Genomic DNA, 13,546 nt, shown 5'->3' on the forward strand with positions numbered 1-13,546 from the left:
TCTGAAGTACAGTTGACTCGAACAACACAGGTTTGAACTGTGCAGGTAGACTTATATGTGGATTCTTTTTCAATAAATACAGTACAGTACTATAAATGTATTTTCTCTTACGATTTTCTTTAAAAAAATTTTTAAAGTTTATTTTTAATGAGACAGAGACAGCAGGAGAGGGGGAGAGGGAGAGAAAAAGGGGGACAGAAGATCCCAAGCAGGCTCTGCACTTCCAGGACAGAGCCTGACTTGGGGTTCGAATTCACGAAACCACGAGATCATGATCTGAGCCAAAACCAAGAGTCAGACACTTAAAGACTGAGCCACCCAGGAACGCTTCTCTTATGATTTTCTTAATAACATTTTTTTCTCTAGCTTACTTGAAAATACAGTGCAATATTCAAAATACATGTCACAACATATTTGTGGGGAATAAGCTTAGGAATCCCCTGGGCTTACACCAATGCGTTAACAAGGCATAAAGAATTACAAAGCGATATGATGCTCACACCCGAGTTTGGGTAAACAAGATTAGCAACCCAGAATAGGGAGGTGTAAAGGCACAAAGAATAGGGAGATGCAAAGGCACCCCAGAATAGAGAGGGGTGCAAAGGCTCCCAATACAAAGGTATATGAGGTAAGCAAGATTAGGCATTCAGGGCGAAAACGCCCCCCAATTTAGTGCTATAGCATAAAGCTGCTTTCGCAGGAGGGAAGGAACAAATTAGGTAAACAGGTAAATTGGGTTATAGACCACTGTGCTACGAGTGAAGTTGCCCAGAGTGGAGATGATTAACAAAAGAAAAGGTGCCTTGTTAACCTTGAGGTTATTTCCCCTATCTGTCTTATCCCCTAGGCTAGCTAAGATAAACATATACAGCACCTCCTGTCTGCCATTAACAACCATCTGCCAATCTTCCCGGCACCAGGATTTTGTTTTATATTGACCCAAGCCCCAAACACTGTGTATCTTCAAAACCCCCTTTTCCCCTCGTGCCCATGAGCTAATGTTCACCGATTCAATATCTCTTTGTGCACACCCATCGTGTTTGTAAGCCTTTTGATCTTAATAAATATGGGGCAAAGACACTTATTCGGGGCTCTTGTCTTTTCCTGGACATTAACCATCTCTCACTTTTTATCCTGCATCCTGCTCTCTTGCTAGACGAGAGAGAACTTTAGACCCAGAGTCTATGACAGATATTAATTGTTTATTGGTAATGCTCTGGTCAATAGTAGACTATTAAGTTTCGGGGAAGTCAAAAGTTATACACAGATTTTTTACTGGGTGGGTTAGTGTCCCTAACCCCTGTGTTGTTCAAGGGTCAGCTGTATTTCTTTTTGTGTGTCTTCTTATGCAGAATATGTGTGGTGTGTTTTTGTGTGAACATATTTTTAATTTATGTAAGTAGTATTGATGAGGGAGCCAAAGGCAAGCTGAGGGTAAAGCTAACACCATGCAACTCTCCCCTCTCCCCCGAGGTGGGATATGTGTAACATTTCTCAGGTACCCCTAGCTGCCCAAGAACAAAGGAAAGGGAAAAACAAATGGTTAAATGATGGAGATCACGATCATGCAGGGCACGAATCTCCATCAGTTTGCAACTGTCTTAATGATTTATAAGAAAAAAGGAAATCGCCAGAAACCTATAGACTCAGTTTCCTGGAGCCCCAACGTCATTCTCCCCTCCATAGTGATGTGGGTAACGAAGGCAAGAAGAAAATGTACACAAAATTAAATTTGTTTATAACCTGCAGCCCACTGACAAATACTTGAGATAGGCAGAGTAAAACATTCCTCCAAGAAACTCCCATCTTTCTTAATGTTAATGCCTTACTAGAGGGAAAAATAACTTTGGCTCAACCATAGCAAGATCTCCAGTATCTTGTGAGTCTTCTTTAGCATATGAAGATCCTTTTGGGAACTTCCCCTTGCCTTTACCCACCCCCTCAACTCCCAGGTATACAATCAGTCACTCCTCACAATCCCAGTGCAGCTCTTTCTACCCACTGATCATGTCCCCTTTATTTAGTAAAATCATCTTTTTGCACCAAAGACATCTAAAGAATTCTTTCTTGGTCGTTGGCTCTGGACCCCATCATCACTCCAAAAACACATCAGTATTGTGTTATAAAACTTAATTGATTTTTTTAACTTTCTTCATTCAGTATTATATCTTTAAGATTTGTCCATGTTTTTAGCATACATCTAATTTATTTTATAAAATTCACACACAACATCTTATCTATTTACTCTTCCATGAAAGATACCCAGTTTTCCATTGGCAATAATGATGTGATATGTCTCCATACTCCTATACAAATGTATGATAATTTACTTAGGACACATATCTAAGGAGTGCATTTGATGGTTCACAGCATATTCATATACTTATATTTATAAATAATAGCTAGTTTAATCTTTTTTATTTTCAAGAGAGAGAGAGAGAAAGCGTGTGTGAAGGGGAGAGGGAGGAAGAGAGAAAAAGAGGGAGAGGGAAAGAGAGAGAGAGAGAGAGAGAGAGAGAGAGAGAGAGAGAGAGAGAGAATCTTAACCAGGCTCCATGGCCAGTGCAGAGCCCAACATCAGGCTCCAAACAGGGCTCAGTGTGGGGTTTTGATCCAACCACCCTGGGATCATTACCTGAGCTGAAATCAAGGGTTGGATGCTCAACCAACGAAGCCACCGAGGCGCCCTGCTAATTTAACCTTTTGAAAAAGTGCTGGACTGATTTTCCAAAGCCTTTGCACATTCCAAAACATCTCCACTCACAGCGTATGGCAGTTTCAATTTCTCCACTTCCAATCATTTTATTATCAAGTTTTGTTTTGTTTTGTTTTGTTTTGTTTTGTTTTGTATATAGCCAATCTGATGAATGTGGAGTGCTATCTCATTATGGTTTTGATTTACATTTTCCTAATGTTGACCATCTTTTCATGTGCTCACGGGCCATTTGTATATCTTCTTTGGAAGAATGTCTATTCCCAAATGTTTTGGCACATGGTTTAATTGGGCCATCTGTCTTTTTATTGATGATGTGGGCTATTTGTCTTTTATTACCAAATTGTAAATGATCTTTATATATTCATTCCAGTTATAACTTCATTATAAGAGATACAACTTCATATATGATATGAAAACAAATATTTTTTTCTCCCATTCTGTGGATGTCTTTTCACTTTCCTGGTGGTATTTTTTGAGACACAAAAGTTTCTAATTCTGATGATGTCCTATAAATCTATCTTTTATTGTTGTTCCTTGTGCCTCCATGTCATATCAAGAAACCACTGACTAATGCTAAAAGTTTTATAATGTTTGGTTCTTACATTTAGGTCCTTGATCCATTTTGAGTTGGTTTTTGAAAATTGTGCGTGGTACGGGGTGCAACTTCATCTGCATGTGTATATCCATTGTCTCAGCGCCATTTGTTGAAGAGACTGTTCTTTTGCCATTGAGTTGTCTTGGCACCCTAACTGGATTTTTAAAATTCATTTATCGTGTCCTACATTGGATAAACAACCTTAATGATGAAGAAATCAATTTAACAAACTTTGTCTTAATTTCTGTGCTTTTGAAACTCCCAAGTTTCAAATTTTTAAAATCAACTTTATAATTTATCCTTTATATGTAGGGCCTTTAATCCTTTTGGAGCCTACCAATGCATGTGTTATTAGGTGAGGAACCACTTTGTTTTTCTGCATATACAAAAGAAATGCTTAAAAACGAGTAGTGCTATTTATGGATAGAAAATTCCATAATTTAAAATATGCTAAACTACTATAGTGATCTACAATATCAGTGCAAACCCAATAGAAATGCTGGCTTTATGGGGTACCTGGGGGTCTCAGTCTATTGAGCATCCAACTTTTGAGTTTTGTTCAGGTCATGATCCCAGGGTTGTAGAACTGAGCCCCATGTCAAGTTCTGCACTGAGCATGGAGCCTGATTAGATTCTCTTTCTCTCTTCCTCTGCCCCTCTCTTCCACTTGCATTTTATCTCTCTCAAAAAAAGAAATACTGGGGTGCCTGGGTGGCTCAGTCGGTTAAGCGTCTGACTTCAGCTCAGGTCATGATCTCACGGTCTGTGAGTTAGAGCCCCGCGTCGGGCTCTGTGCTGACAGCTCAGAGCCTGGAGCCTGCTTCAGATTCTGTGTCTCCCTCTCTCTCTGCCCCTCCCCTGCTCATACTCTGTCTCTCTCTGTCTCAAAAATTAAAAAAATTTTAAAAAAACATCAAAAAAAAAAAAAAAGAAATACTTTTTTTTCCTGGAAATTGATGCAGTAGTTATAAAAATTTTGTAAAGAAGCAAAGGGCTAAAAATAGTTAAGATAATGTTAAGACAACAAAATGGAAGCCTGATCAGATATTAAATAATATTATACAGCTAAGTATCTGAGACAGCGTGGTGTTTGCTTAAAGACGGCCAGATAAAAAAGGGAGGAGAATAGAGACCAGATCAAAGCAGACACTTTCACCTGATTCATGAAAAGGAGACATTGCAATAGAGGGAGAGAGAAGTATTTTTATGTATGTTCCTCCATCAATCGGACATCCATATGGAAAAGTATATTTACTTCTACTTCACAGAATCTACAAATATAACTTTCATAAGGACTGTAGATCTAATTTTGAGAAGTAAAATAATGAAGCTTTTAAGAATAAAACCTTAAAAAAAATTTTATGTTTATTTTTGAGAGCAAGAGAGACAGAGCTCAAGCAGGGGAGGGGCAGAGAGAGAGGGAGACATAGAATCCAAAGCAGGCTCCAGGCTCTGAGCTGTCAGAACAGAGCCCAAAGCAGGGCTCAAACCCACGGACCACGAGACCATGACCTGAGCCGAAGTCAGACGCTTAACCGACTGAGCCAGCCAGGCGCTCCTTAAGAATAAAACCTAAGAGAGAATGTTTGTTACCTTAGAATAGGGCAATAAAATTCTTAAACAAGTCCAAAAGCAAACTACTAAGTGTTGACAAGGATATGGCGCAACCATAACTCTATCACTTTGCATGTGAGAGTGTACATTAGTTCAGCGACTTGGAAAATGTTTGGCAGTGTCTGCTAGAATTAAATATATGCATCACCCATGACATGCAATTCCACTTCCAGCAAGCAGAAAAATAAACACACTACACACACATCCCAAAATATACGCAAGATTTGGCCCCTAGGATGTAGTTTGCCTACCCCTGCTCTACAGTAAACACGTAAACAATTGCTTATAAACAGCAACATGGCTCAAGCTCACAAACACGATGTTGAGCAAAACAAGCGGGGCACAAAAGAATATATGCAACGTAATCCCATTTATGTAAAGATAAACAAAAGGAAACGTAGTCAATAGTAATAGAAGTTAGGGAAGTGCACTTGAGGCGGGTGGGTAGTAACTGAAAAGGAGCAGCAGAAATGGTTTGTTGTGTCTGTTAGAGCCTACTGATGGTAATGGTCTTGGTTATGGATGCCTGAAGTACTGGCCCAGACTCTGTATTACTTGTATAGAGCCCCACAGACATTTCCCCAACTGGGGCCAATGTTGTGGCTGGACCAGCCCTTATTGGTTATTATGATCACAGGACACACTTCAGCAAAAAACCAGGAGTAAGATTTATAACTCCCATGTCCTGGAGGGTACATGGTATGCCAAAGGACCACACAGCGAGATCAGAGAGAAAGAGCAAGCTGAGACCTGGGGCTCTGCGTTTAATTGGGTCCAAGGGTGGGGTGTCTGGGGTTTCACAAGAGTTCACTTAATTATTTGAAACATACAAGTGGGATTAGGGGATGGGAGAGTAGAGACAGGGTCACCCAGGGTTTCTGAAAGGGAAGTTCATGAATGTGGGTGGCCTAGTTCCTTATCTGGTTGTTTTGCTAGAAACTGCCATATAGCTGGCAATATGTTTATTCAAAATGAGTATCTTTTTAAGCGGATGCCTCAGGAATCAATAGGCTAATGTCAGGCACTTACACTGCAGGGTTCAATATCACCCAGGGTTCAATCAGAAAAGTTGTGTCATTATGACTTTAGAGATAAGTGTATTTTAAAAAAGAAATTAGATTTGGGGCATTTGGGTGGCCCAGTCGGTTAAGCATCTGACTTCAGCTCAGGTCATGATCTCGCATTTCCTAAGTTCAAGCCCCACATCGGGCTCTGTGCTGACAGCTCAAGTCTGGAGACTGCTTCGGATTCTGTGTCTCCCTCTCTCTCTGTCTCAAAAAGAAATAAACATTAAAAAAAATAGGAATTAGACTTTACACAAATGTGGGAGGAGAAATCAGAGTTTAGGAATTCTGAGAAGCCCAGCTCATCCAGCTTCTGAAGCAGAATTGTTAATGGGGAACATCGTGTAAGATCAGTGAATCCTGTGAACATTAATTTTGCTACAATTCTTTTTTCTTTTTGTAAAATTCTTTGCCTGGTCACAAGCAATGGTGGATGGAATATCATGAGAGAGAATAAAGCAGTTTGTGAGGTCCACAGATGGTGTTTCTGGCAGAAGCACTGGACCGGGAAAGGCAGTTCCATATCTAAAAGCAACTTTTCTCCAGTGAAAACAAAATGCTGTCCCTTCCATGATGGAAGTGGTCTTGTGTAATCAAATTCCTAGCAGGGGCCTGGGTAGTTCTCTTTGGAGAACAGCACCAAAATGTTCCCTTCTCATTCAGCTGATCACAGACACCTCCTCATGAAGCCACAGGCATGGGTTGAAAGATGGGACTCACAGTAGCAAGAACTGGAGCTATGGAAACCTGAGTCACTCGTTCATGCAGCTTACTTGTGACTTCTGTTTAGGCCCAACCTCATATGGATCACTTCAACATCAGCACCAGTATAGCTGCTGGTATACTCAAATTTATGGCTTCATCACATGGTAATTTTATGGCCAGATAGTTTCAATTAGGGATTGAAAAACCCAGAAGTTGCTTTCTCAGGATTAATGCTATCAGCAGAGAATGGCTTAATTTTGTTCCCAAATCCTAAATATGTATGCTGTAAGCTCCGTGCAGTGACCCTACCTGTCAGACACTTCATACTTCATCAGATATATATCAGGGGTCACAAAATTACTGCAGTCAAGAACCAGATAGTAAATATTTTAGGCTTTGCAGACCACACAGATCTCTGTCACAACTACTCAACTCTGCCATCTTAGCATGAAAGCACTGTGGACAATATGCATAGAGTCGTCATGGCTATGTTTCAATAAAGTTTTATTTACAAAAAACAAGTGGCAGCCAGATTTGACCCATGGATTGTAGTTGGCCAATCCTTGGAACTAAACTATGAAGACTGGAAAGTCGGTGTAGCCCTGAGCTGGAGCTATGAGAGTGTATTGATGGCCCTACCAGATGAAACTCAACTTCTTTGAACGTTTACTAACATTCAAACAGGTATAGGAACAGGTATAGGGAAAAAAAAGAAAAAGAAAGCATGTTGGTGTAATGGCTGCATATCAGGTGCCAGCAGATGATTGACGTGCTCCAGCAATAAAACCTCATCTGACGCTACAAGTGATGTCAAGTCCTAATTAAATTTACAATAATCCCAGGTCATTCCCCCAAGATCCATCTGTCTTTTTGCACAGGTCAAATAAGTAAATTAGGGGCGCCTGGGTGGCTCAGTCAGTTGAGCATCCGACTCCAGCTCAGGTCATGATCTCACAGTTCGTGGGCTCAAGCCTTGCATCAGGCTCTGTGCTGACAGCCCGGAGCCTGGAGCCTGCTTTGGATTCTCTGTCTCCCTCTCTGTCCCTCCCTGACTCACACTGTCTCTGTCTCTCCCAAAAATAAACATTAAAAAATTTTTTTTAATGAGTAAACTAGAGGGATATGATAGAATAACAGGACTCCTATCTATGACTTTCAAGATACTGCTGTGGCACTAATCTCTAGAATCCCTTGAATAATATGGCATTTCTTTTGTTTTTCTATTTTGGTACATACAAGGCAGTTACAGTGTTTATTTGTCCTTTCTTACCAAAATAGCCTTTGTCTCATGGGTGAGGGAACCAACGTGAGAATTCTGCCGGTGGTTGGGTATTTCTATTGCAATTCGGCATTCTGGAACTTGGGAAATAACAATACAATGGGTTCAAGGACCTATTCAGATCACCACATATGGACCTGAGCAAAAGTTAGGTTATTATTTGTTGTTTATAAGCCCCAACTACTAACTGGTGGGCACAATGCATTTGAGGTTCCAGGAATTAATGTCATGTCTACTGTCCAGTAATCCCTCCGTATTCTACTTATTTCCACTTATCTAATGCAAAATTTCCATAAATATGGCTGCAAGTCACTTTGAGGAAGTCTAGAACAATTTATGGTATATACTTTTGGCAGTATATCGGATGCTTTCCTCAAGGGAACCTAGCCTGGTCTTTAAGATGCTCTGGAAATGGGAATGGACTCATTCACCAAGACTGCCAATGCTCCCCTCACCAATGAACTTCTTAAATCTTTGGCAAAGGCAGTGTTCTTTAAACCCTCCCAGGGCACACATGTTGAGAGGGTCTTACATGACAAATTCACTTCAGCAGTCTGACATTCCCATGTCTTTGTATACCTTCTACAGCAGTTCTTAGCTGGGGACAATTTTGTCCCCCACCCTGGGGCATTTGGCAGTGTCCTGAGACATTTCTTATTGTTACAGCTGTTGGGGGGGGGGGGTGAAACTGGCATCTAGTGGGTAGAGGCCAGAGATGCTGCTGCAGAGATGCTACAGTGCACAGGACAGCCCCCAACACCAAAGAGCTATCCAGTCCAAAATGTCAGTTGTGTCAAGGTTGAGAAAATATTTTACAACATACTTATAAAGTTCTAGCATTTTGGGGCGCCTGGGTGGCGCAGTCGGTTAAGCGTCCGACTTCAGCCAGGTCACGATCTCGCGGTCCGTGAGTTCGAGCCCCGCGTCAGGCTCTGGGCTGATGGCTCGGAGCCTGGAGCCTGTTTCCGATTCTGTGTCTCCCTCTCTCTCTGCCCCTCCCCCGTTCATGCTATGTCTCTCTCTGTCCCAAAAATAAATAAATAAAAAAAAAAAAAAAAAAAAAAAAGTTCTAGCATTTTGACTTTAGTGTATATAGGATAACTTTAGGTTCAGGTTTTAGTCATTTTACTGAACAAACTGTTGAAGGCATTCACAGATGCTCAAACAGTCTGAAATTGATGTTCAGTGCACTCATATCAACAAATCCAGGGGCGCCTGGGTGGCTGTCGGTTAAGCGGCTGACTTCGGCTCAGGTCATGATCTCGCGGTCCGTGAGTTCAAGCCCCGCGTCGGGCTCTGTGCTGACAGCCCAGAGCCTGGAGCCTGTTTCAGATTCTGTGTCTCCCTCTCTCTGACCCTCCCCCATTCATGCTCTGTCTCTCTCTGTCTCAAAAATAAAATAAATGTAAAAAAAAAAATAAAAATAAAAAAACAAAACCAAATCCACCCTACTCCAATATTATATTACTTCCGCCTGATTCCATACCCTTAAGACCCACAACCATATAGATTTCTCAGGTTTCTATTGATACAAATTATATAAAAATATTTTGGCAAGGTATAGCATCTCCTCATGGTTATACTTTATACCTGATGGCTCCCTCCACTCCCACTACTTTCCCCTTCCCTGCAAGGATTTAGTTATGATTAACAGGTCTAGAAAAATGAGAGGCAGTAGAGAAAAGTCTTAAGGATCTAGTTTCCTGCAAGGAACCCATCTTGGGGGAGATCATAACAGGTTCTTCAGGCAAGAAAAAACTACATCAGAAGAGAGAAAAAGGCTTCCTTCTAATGGCAAAGGAGGCTCACCTAAGTTTAGAGATCAAAGGCCTCCGTTTTGTTGGGATCTACCCATATATTTCTTCCTCAATTTTTCAGGATTCTAGTCCTTCCCTTTGATGCTCTGTACCATAAGAGAATCTACAAGTTTGTGAATCGATGTGTTATCATTCAGCTGCTTACTGAATTTGACTTTGGGTCTCCTTTTTGTTAAAAAAAAAAAAAAAAAAAAAAAAAAGAAAGAAAAAGAAAAAAGCCAACTCTTTACAACAAGCCCTCAAAGTATTAATATGTAGCCAAGTTCAAATCTAAGATAGGAAAATCCTCCAGAGGCCATGAGTGTGGGCCCATGGTGTCAAGTGGGAGTTGAAACCGAATGGCCTACAAAAGCCAATGGAACTGGATACACAGCTAGAGGTTTAATCTTTATGTAGATGGGAGTCAAGGTCAGAGGAGCCAGGCACACTGGGAGAGAGTAGTGAACTACCCAGTATTACAAAGGAAATTCTCTTTCACTGACTGTGAAGAAACAGGTAGTCCCCACTGCTACCAGCATCTTTGGGCCAACCCAAAAGAACAAGATCAACCAGAAGGGCAGATAAAGAATCAAAAGGAAACCATTCTGAAATCCTGACTGAACCAGGTTTAAGTTCTGTTCTACTTGTAGTCTTTCCAGGTATGGGAGACAAATGTCTTTGGTTTAACACAGGGATTAACAGGCATTTTCTGTATAGGGCCAGAAAGTTCAGTATTTTAGGTTTTGTGGGCCAGTGTTTGTCACTACTAAAGTGTCACTGCAATGAGAAAACGGTCACGGATGATATATAAATGGGCGTTGCTATGTTCCAATAAAGCTTTCAATACCTTGCCAAACTTTGGTTTAACCCATTAAACTACAAATTACCTTGAAATGACAGGCTATCCTGGTATCCATTAAACAAAACAAAACATGCAAGGCCTAGGATTTCTCATATCTAATGCAATTTGAGGCAGCATGGACTTCACATAGCATGTGAAGGTGTGGTCCAAGAAATCAACTTGGAAACCTTTCACATTATATACATTATATATACATATAGGTGTATATATAATGTATATGTATATATACATATGTATGTGTGTGTGTATATATATGTGTGTGTATGTGTGTGTGTATGTATATGTATATATATATATATATATATATATATATATATATATATATATATATATATATAAAATCTCCATTGCTGAGCAAAGCCATTTAACCAAATAAGCATTAAAAATCAGAAAAATTAGGGGCGCCTGGGTGGCGCAGTCGGTTAAGCGTCCGACTTCAGCTCAGGTCACGATCTCGCGGTCCGTGAGTTCGAGCTCCGCGTAGAGCTCTGGGCTGATGGCTCGGAGCCTGGAGCCTGCTTCCGATTCTGTGTCTCCCTCTCTCTCTGCCCCTCCCCCGTTCATGCTTTGTCTCTCTGTCTCAAAAATAAATAAATGTTAAAAAAAACAAATTAAAAAAAAAATCAGTAAAATGACTAAGTAGAAATGATATTCAAACCTGCTCACACAGCTTGCTTCCATCATGCTAGAGGCTCCCCTATGCACATCTTTTCCTTAGGAAATCTTTGTTAAATTTTACCTCAGAACAGATGTACTTTCGTTCTCCATCGTCAAGATTTGCCCAGTTGCTCCGTAAACAAGTTTTTCATCATCCCTTTTCTCCCACAGCTCAAGGTTCTCTGTTTCATGGTGTCTGGAAAGAGCCAGCTACCACCCTAATCAGAGCAAGCCAGTACTGTGGGATTCCGTTCACCCAGTAGGGAAGTCTGACAAGAAGTAGGGGATGTACAAATCTCCACTGTTGGAATTACACTAGAATCTTCTAAGCCACATGGATTTACGCCTAAGCTTCAAATATATTAATTACAAATACACAGTTACGCTCACTATATGTATCTGTATCTTTGAATGACTACAGAATTTTTTTTTTCTTTTTACAACTGATTTCCAGGGTTCTATTCCTTAATTTTGGCCTTACATGCCACATGATGATATGATTTTACTGTAAGAGATATGTTCTTAGAAATTTTTAAAGTTATATTTTACACAGCTTACTCTGCTGCTGTAAAATAACAGTATTTTACTATAAAACTGATGCTCAACGAAAAATCTGAGTTAAATACTATAAAATCTCTGAGAATCTCCTTGCCACTATTTACATAACATAAATATCCCTTCACATGACTGGATGCATTATTAACACATTCATAGACACACACACGTTTGATTAAGGTACTTGATGTCCCTAAACTGCCTTAAACTGTTACATTCTTGTCTTGGCTTTAAGCCTTAGCCATCATTTTAATGAATGTTATTGTATATCAAAACATATTTATATAAATCCCTACTGATGAACATTTATTTCCACTTTTAAAAAATTTAGTTACGGGGCACCTGGGTGGCTCAGTCGGTTAAGCATCCGGCTTCAGCTCAGGTCATGATCTCGCGGTTTGTGAGTTTGAGCCCCGCACCGGGCTCTGTGCTGTCAGTTCAGGGCCTCCAGCTTGCCTTGGATTCTGTGTCTCCCTCTTTCTCTGCCCCTCCCCCACCCTTGCTCTGTCTTTCAAAAAATGAATAAATGTTAAAGAAAAAAAAAATTTAGTTAACAGCACTGATGTGCTACTGACCTTTTCTATTTGAAACTCCAAATCATAAGTTCATATTCTACCTTCTCCAGATCAAAGGGATTCCACATTCTACATTTTGATAAATACTGACCAGTTTCAAAACAAAAAGCAATTATTCAATCCACTGCTAGGAAAAAGCGTGAAAGTCAGTCATGCCTCAATGGTCAATGTGTTTGAGGAAATTCTCAAATTCCAACAAATAATTTTTCTTTCCTTCTTTCTCAGGGTGGGGAGAGGACGCAGTAATGGGATAGAGAACTTGACAAAAGTAATCTACTTCAAATAGCCTCTCTACCTAAGTTTTGATGAAAGTAATGCTAAAACCCTTAGAAGGCAATGACGTCAAAGTCTGGATGGAAATATGGAGAATAAGACACCAATGATCAATTCAACATTTACTAAGAGATGTGTGTCATTAGTGGAACTTTGACACTTAAACCCCTGCTTTGACCTTCTTGAAAATAATAATCGACAGTGTTAAGGTCTTATTATTGTAAGATCAGCAATTTTTTGGTCTATGCTGTCACAAAAGGTAACTGTCTGGGATTCTATTGATTTTATGCAGACTAAGTTCAAGGTCCAATGATAAGACCCAACCTGATGAGAGGCTGAAGACAGGAGCTCATCACAACAGGGCAACGTCAAACTACCAGGACAGACCGCAGTACTGAGTGGTCACAGTTCAACTGCCTCCCTGAACTAATTTTATTAAGGCCGATTTTAGGTCACCTCTTCTGAATATAAATTCTTGTGAAATTCCGGAGGTGATCTCAACACAATTTTCAAATATACCATTTCCCCCATTCATTAATTTAACAAACACTGAGCACCTCCAAGGTCCCCAGCATGTTAAGACTCTGCAGATCCAGAACAAGTCGCTGCATTTATGGAGCTTACATTCTAACGGGCATTCATTCTAGCATGTCCATCAGACTTTTGTACAAGGCCTGATAAAACTCGTACTTTCCAAAGCCTCTCCCCTGAATAGTATTTAATAATAAAGCTCAAAGTTCAAGCTGTATTTCGCTATACAACCCACAAGCATCCTCTGCTGCATGGCCTCCTGACTACTGGGATATGTTAAGCTGGGGCTGAACACGGACTTTAGTGAAACAAACAAGTTCTTTT

The 13,546-nt window shown here is 40.3% G+C and overlaps 1 long non-coding RNA gene across 1 annotated transcript in view; it reads left to right on the top strand.

Moving 5' to 3' along the window:
- LOC144614536 (uncharacterized) overlaps positions 1 to 13,439 on the top strand; it is a 19,426-nt gene extending 5,987 nt beyond the window's left edge. The window contains exon 2 of the long non-coding RNA XR_013552334.2: positions 12,644 to 13,439. This is a non-coding gene — a long non-coding RNA (uncharacterized LOC144614536). The remainder of the gene's footprint in view (positions 1 to 12,643) is intronic.
- Positions 13,440 to 13,546: the final 107 nt, after the last annotated feature.

Source organism: Panthera onca, chromosome E2 (genome assembly GCF_046562875.1).
Source record: "Panthera onca isolate mPanOnc1 chromosome E2, mPanOnc1 haplotype 2, whole genome shotgun sequence".
In the NCBI taxonomy this organism is placed as follows: Eukaryota; Metazoa; Chordata; class Mammalia; order Carnivora; family Felidae; genus Panthera; species Panthera onca.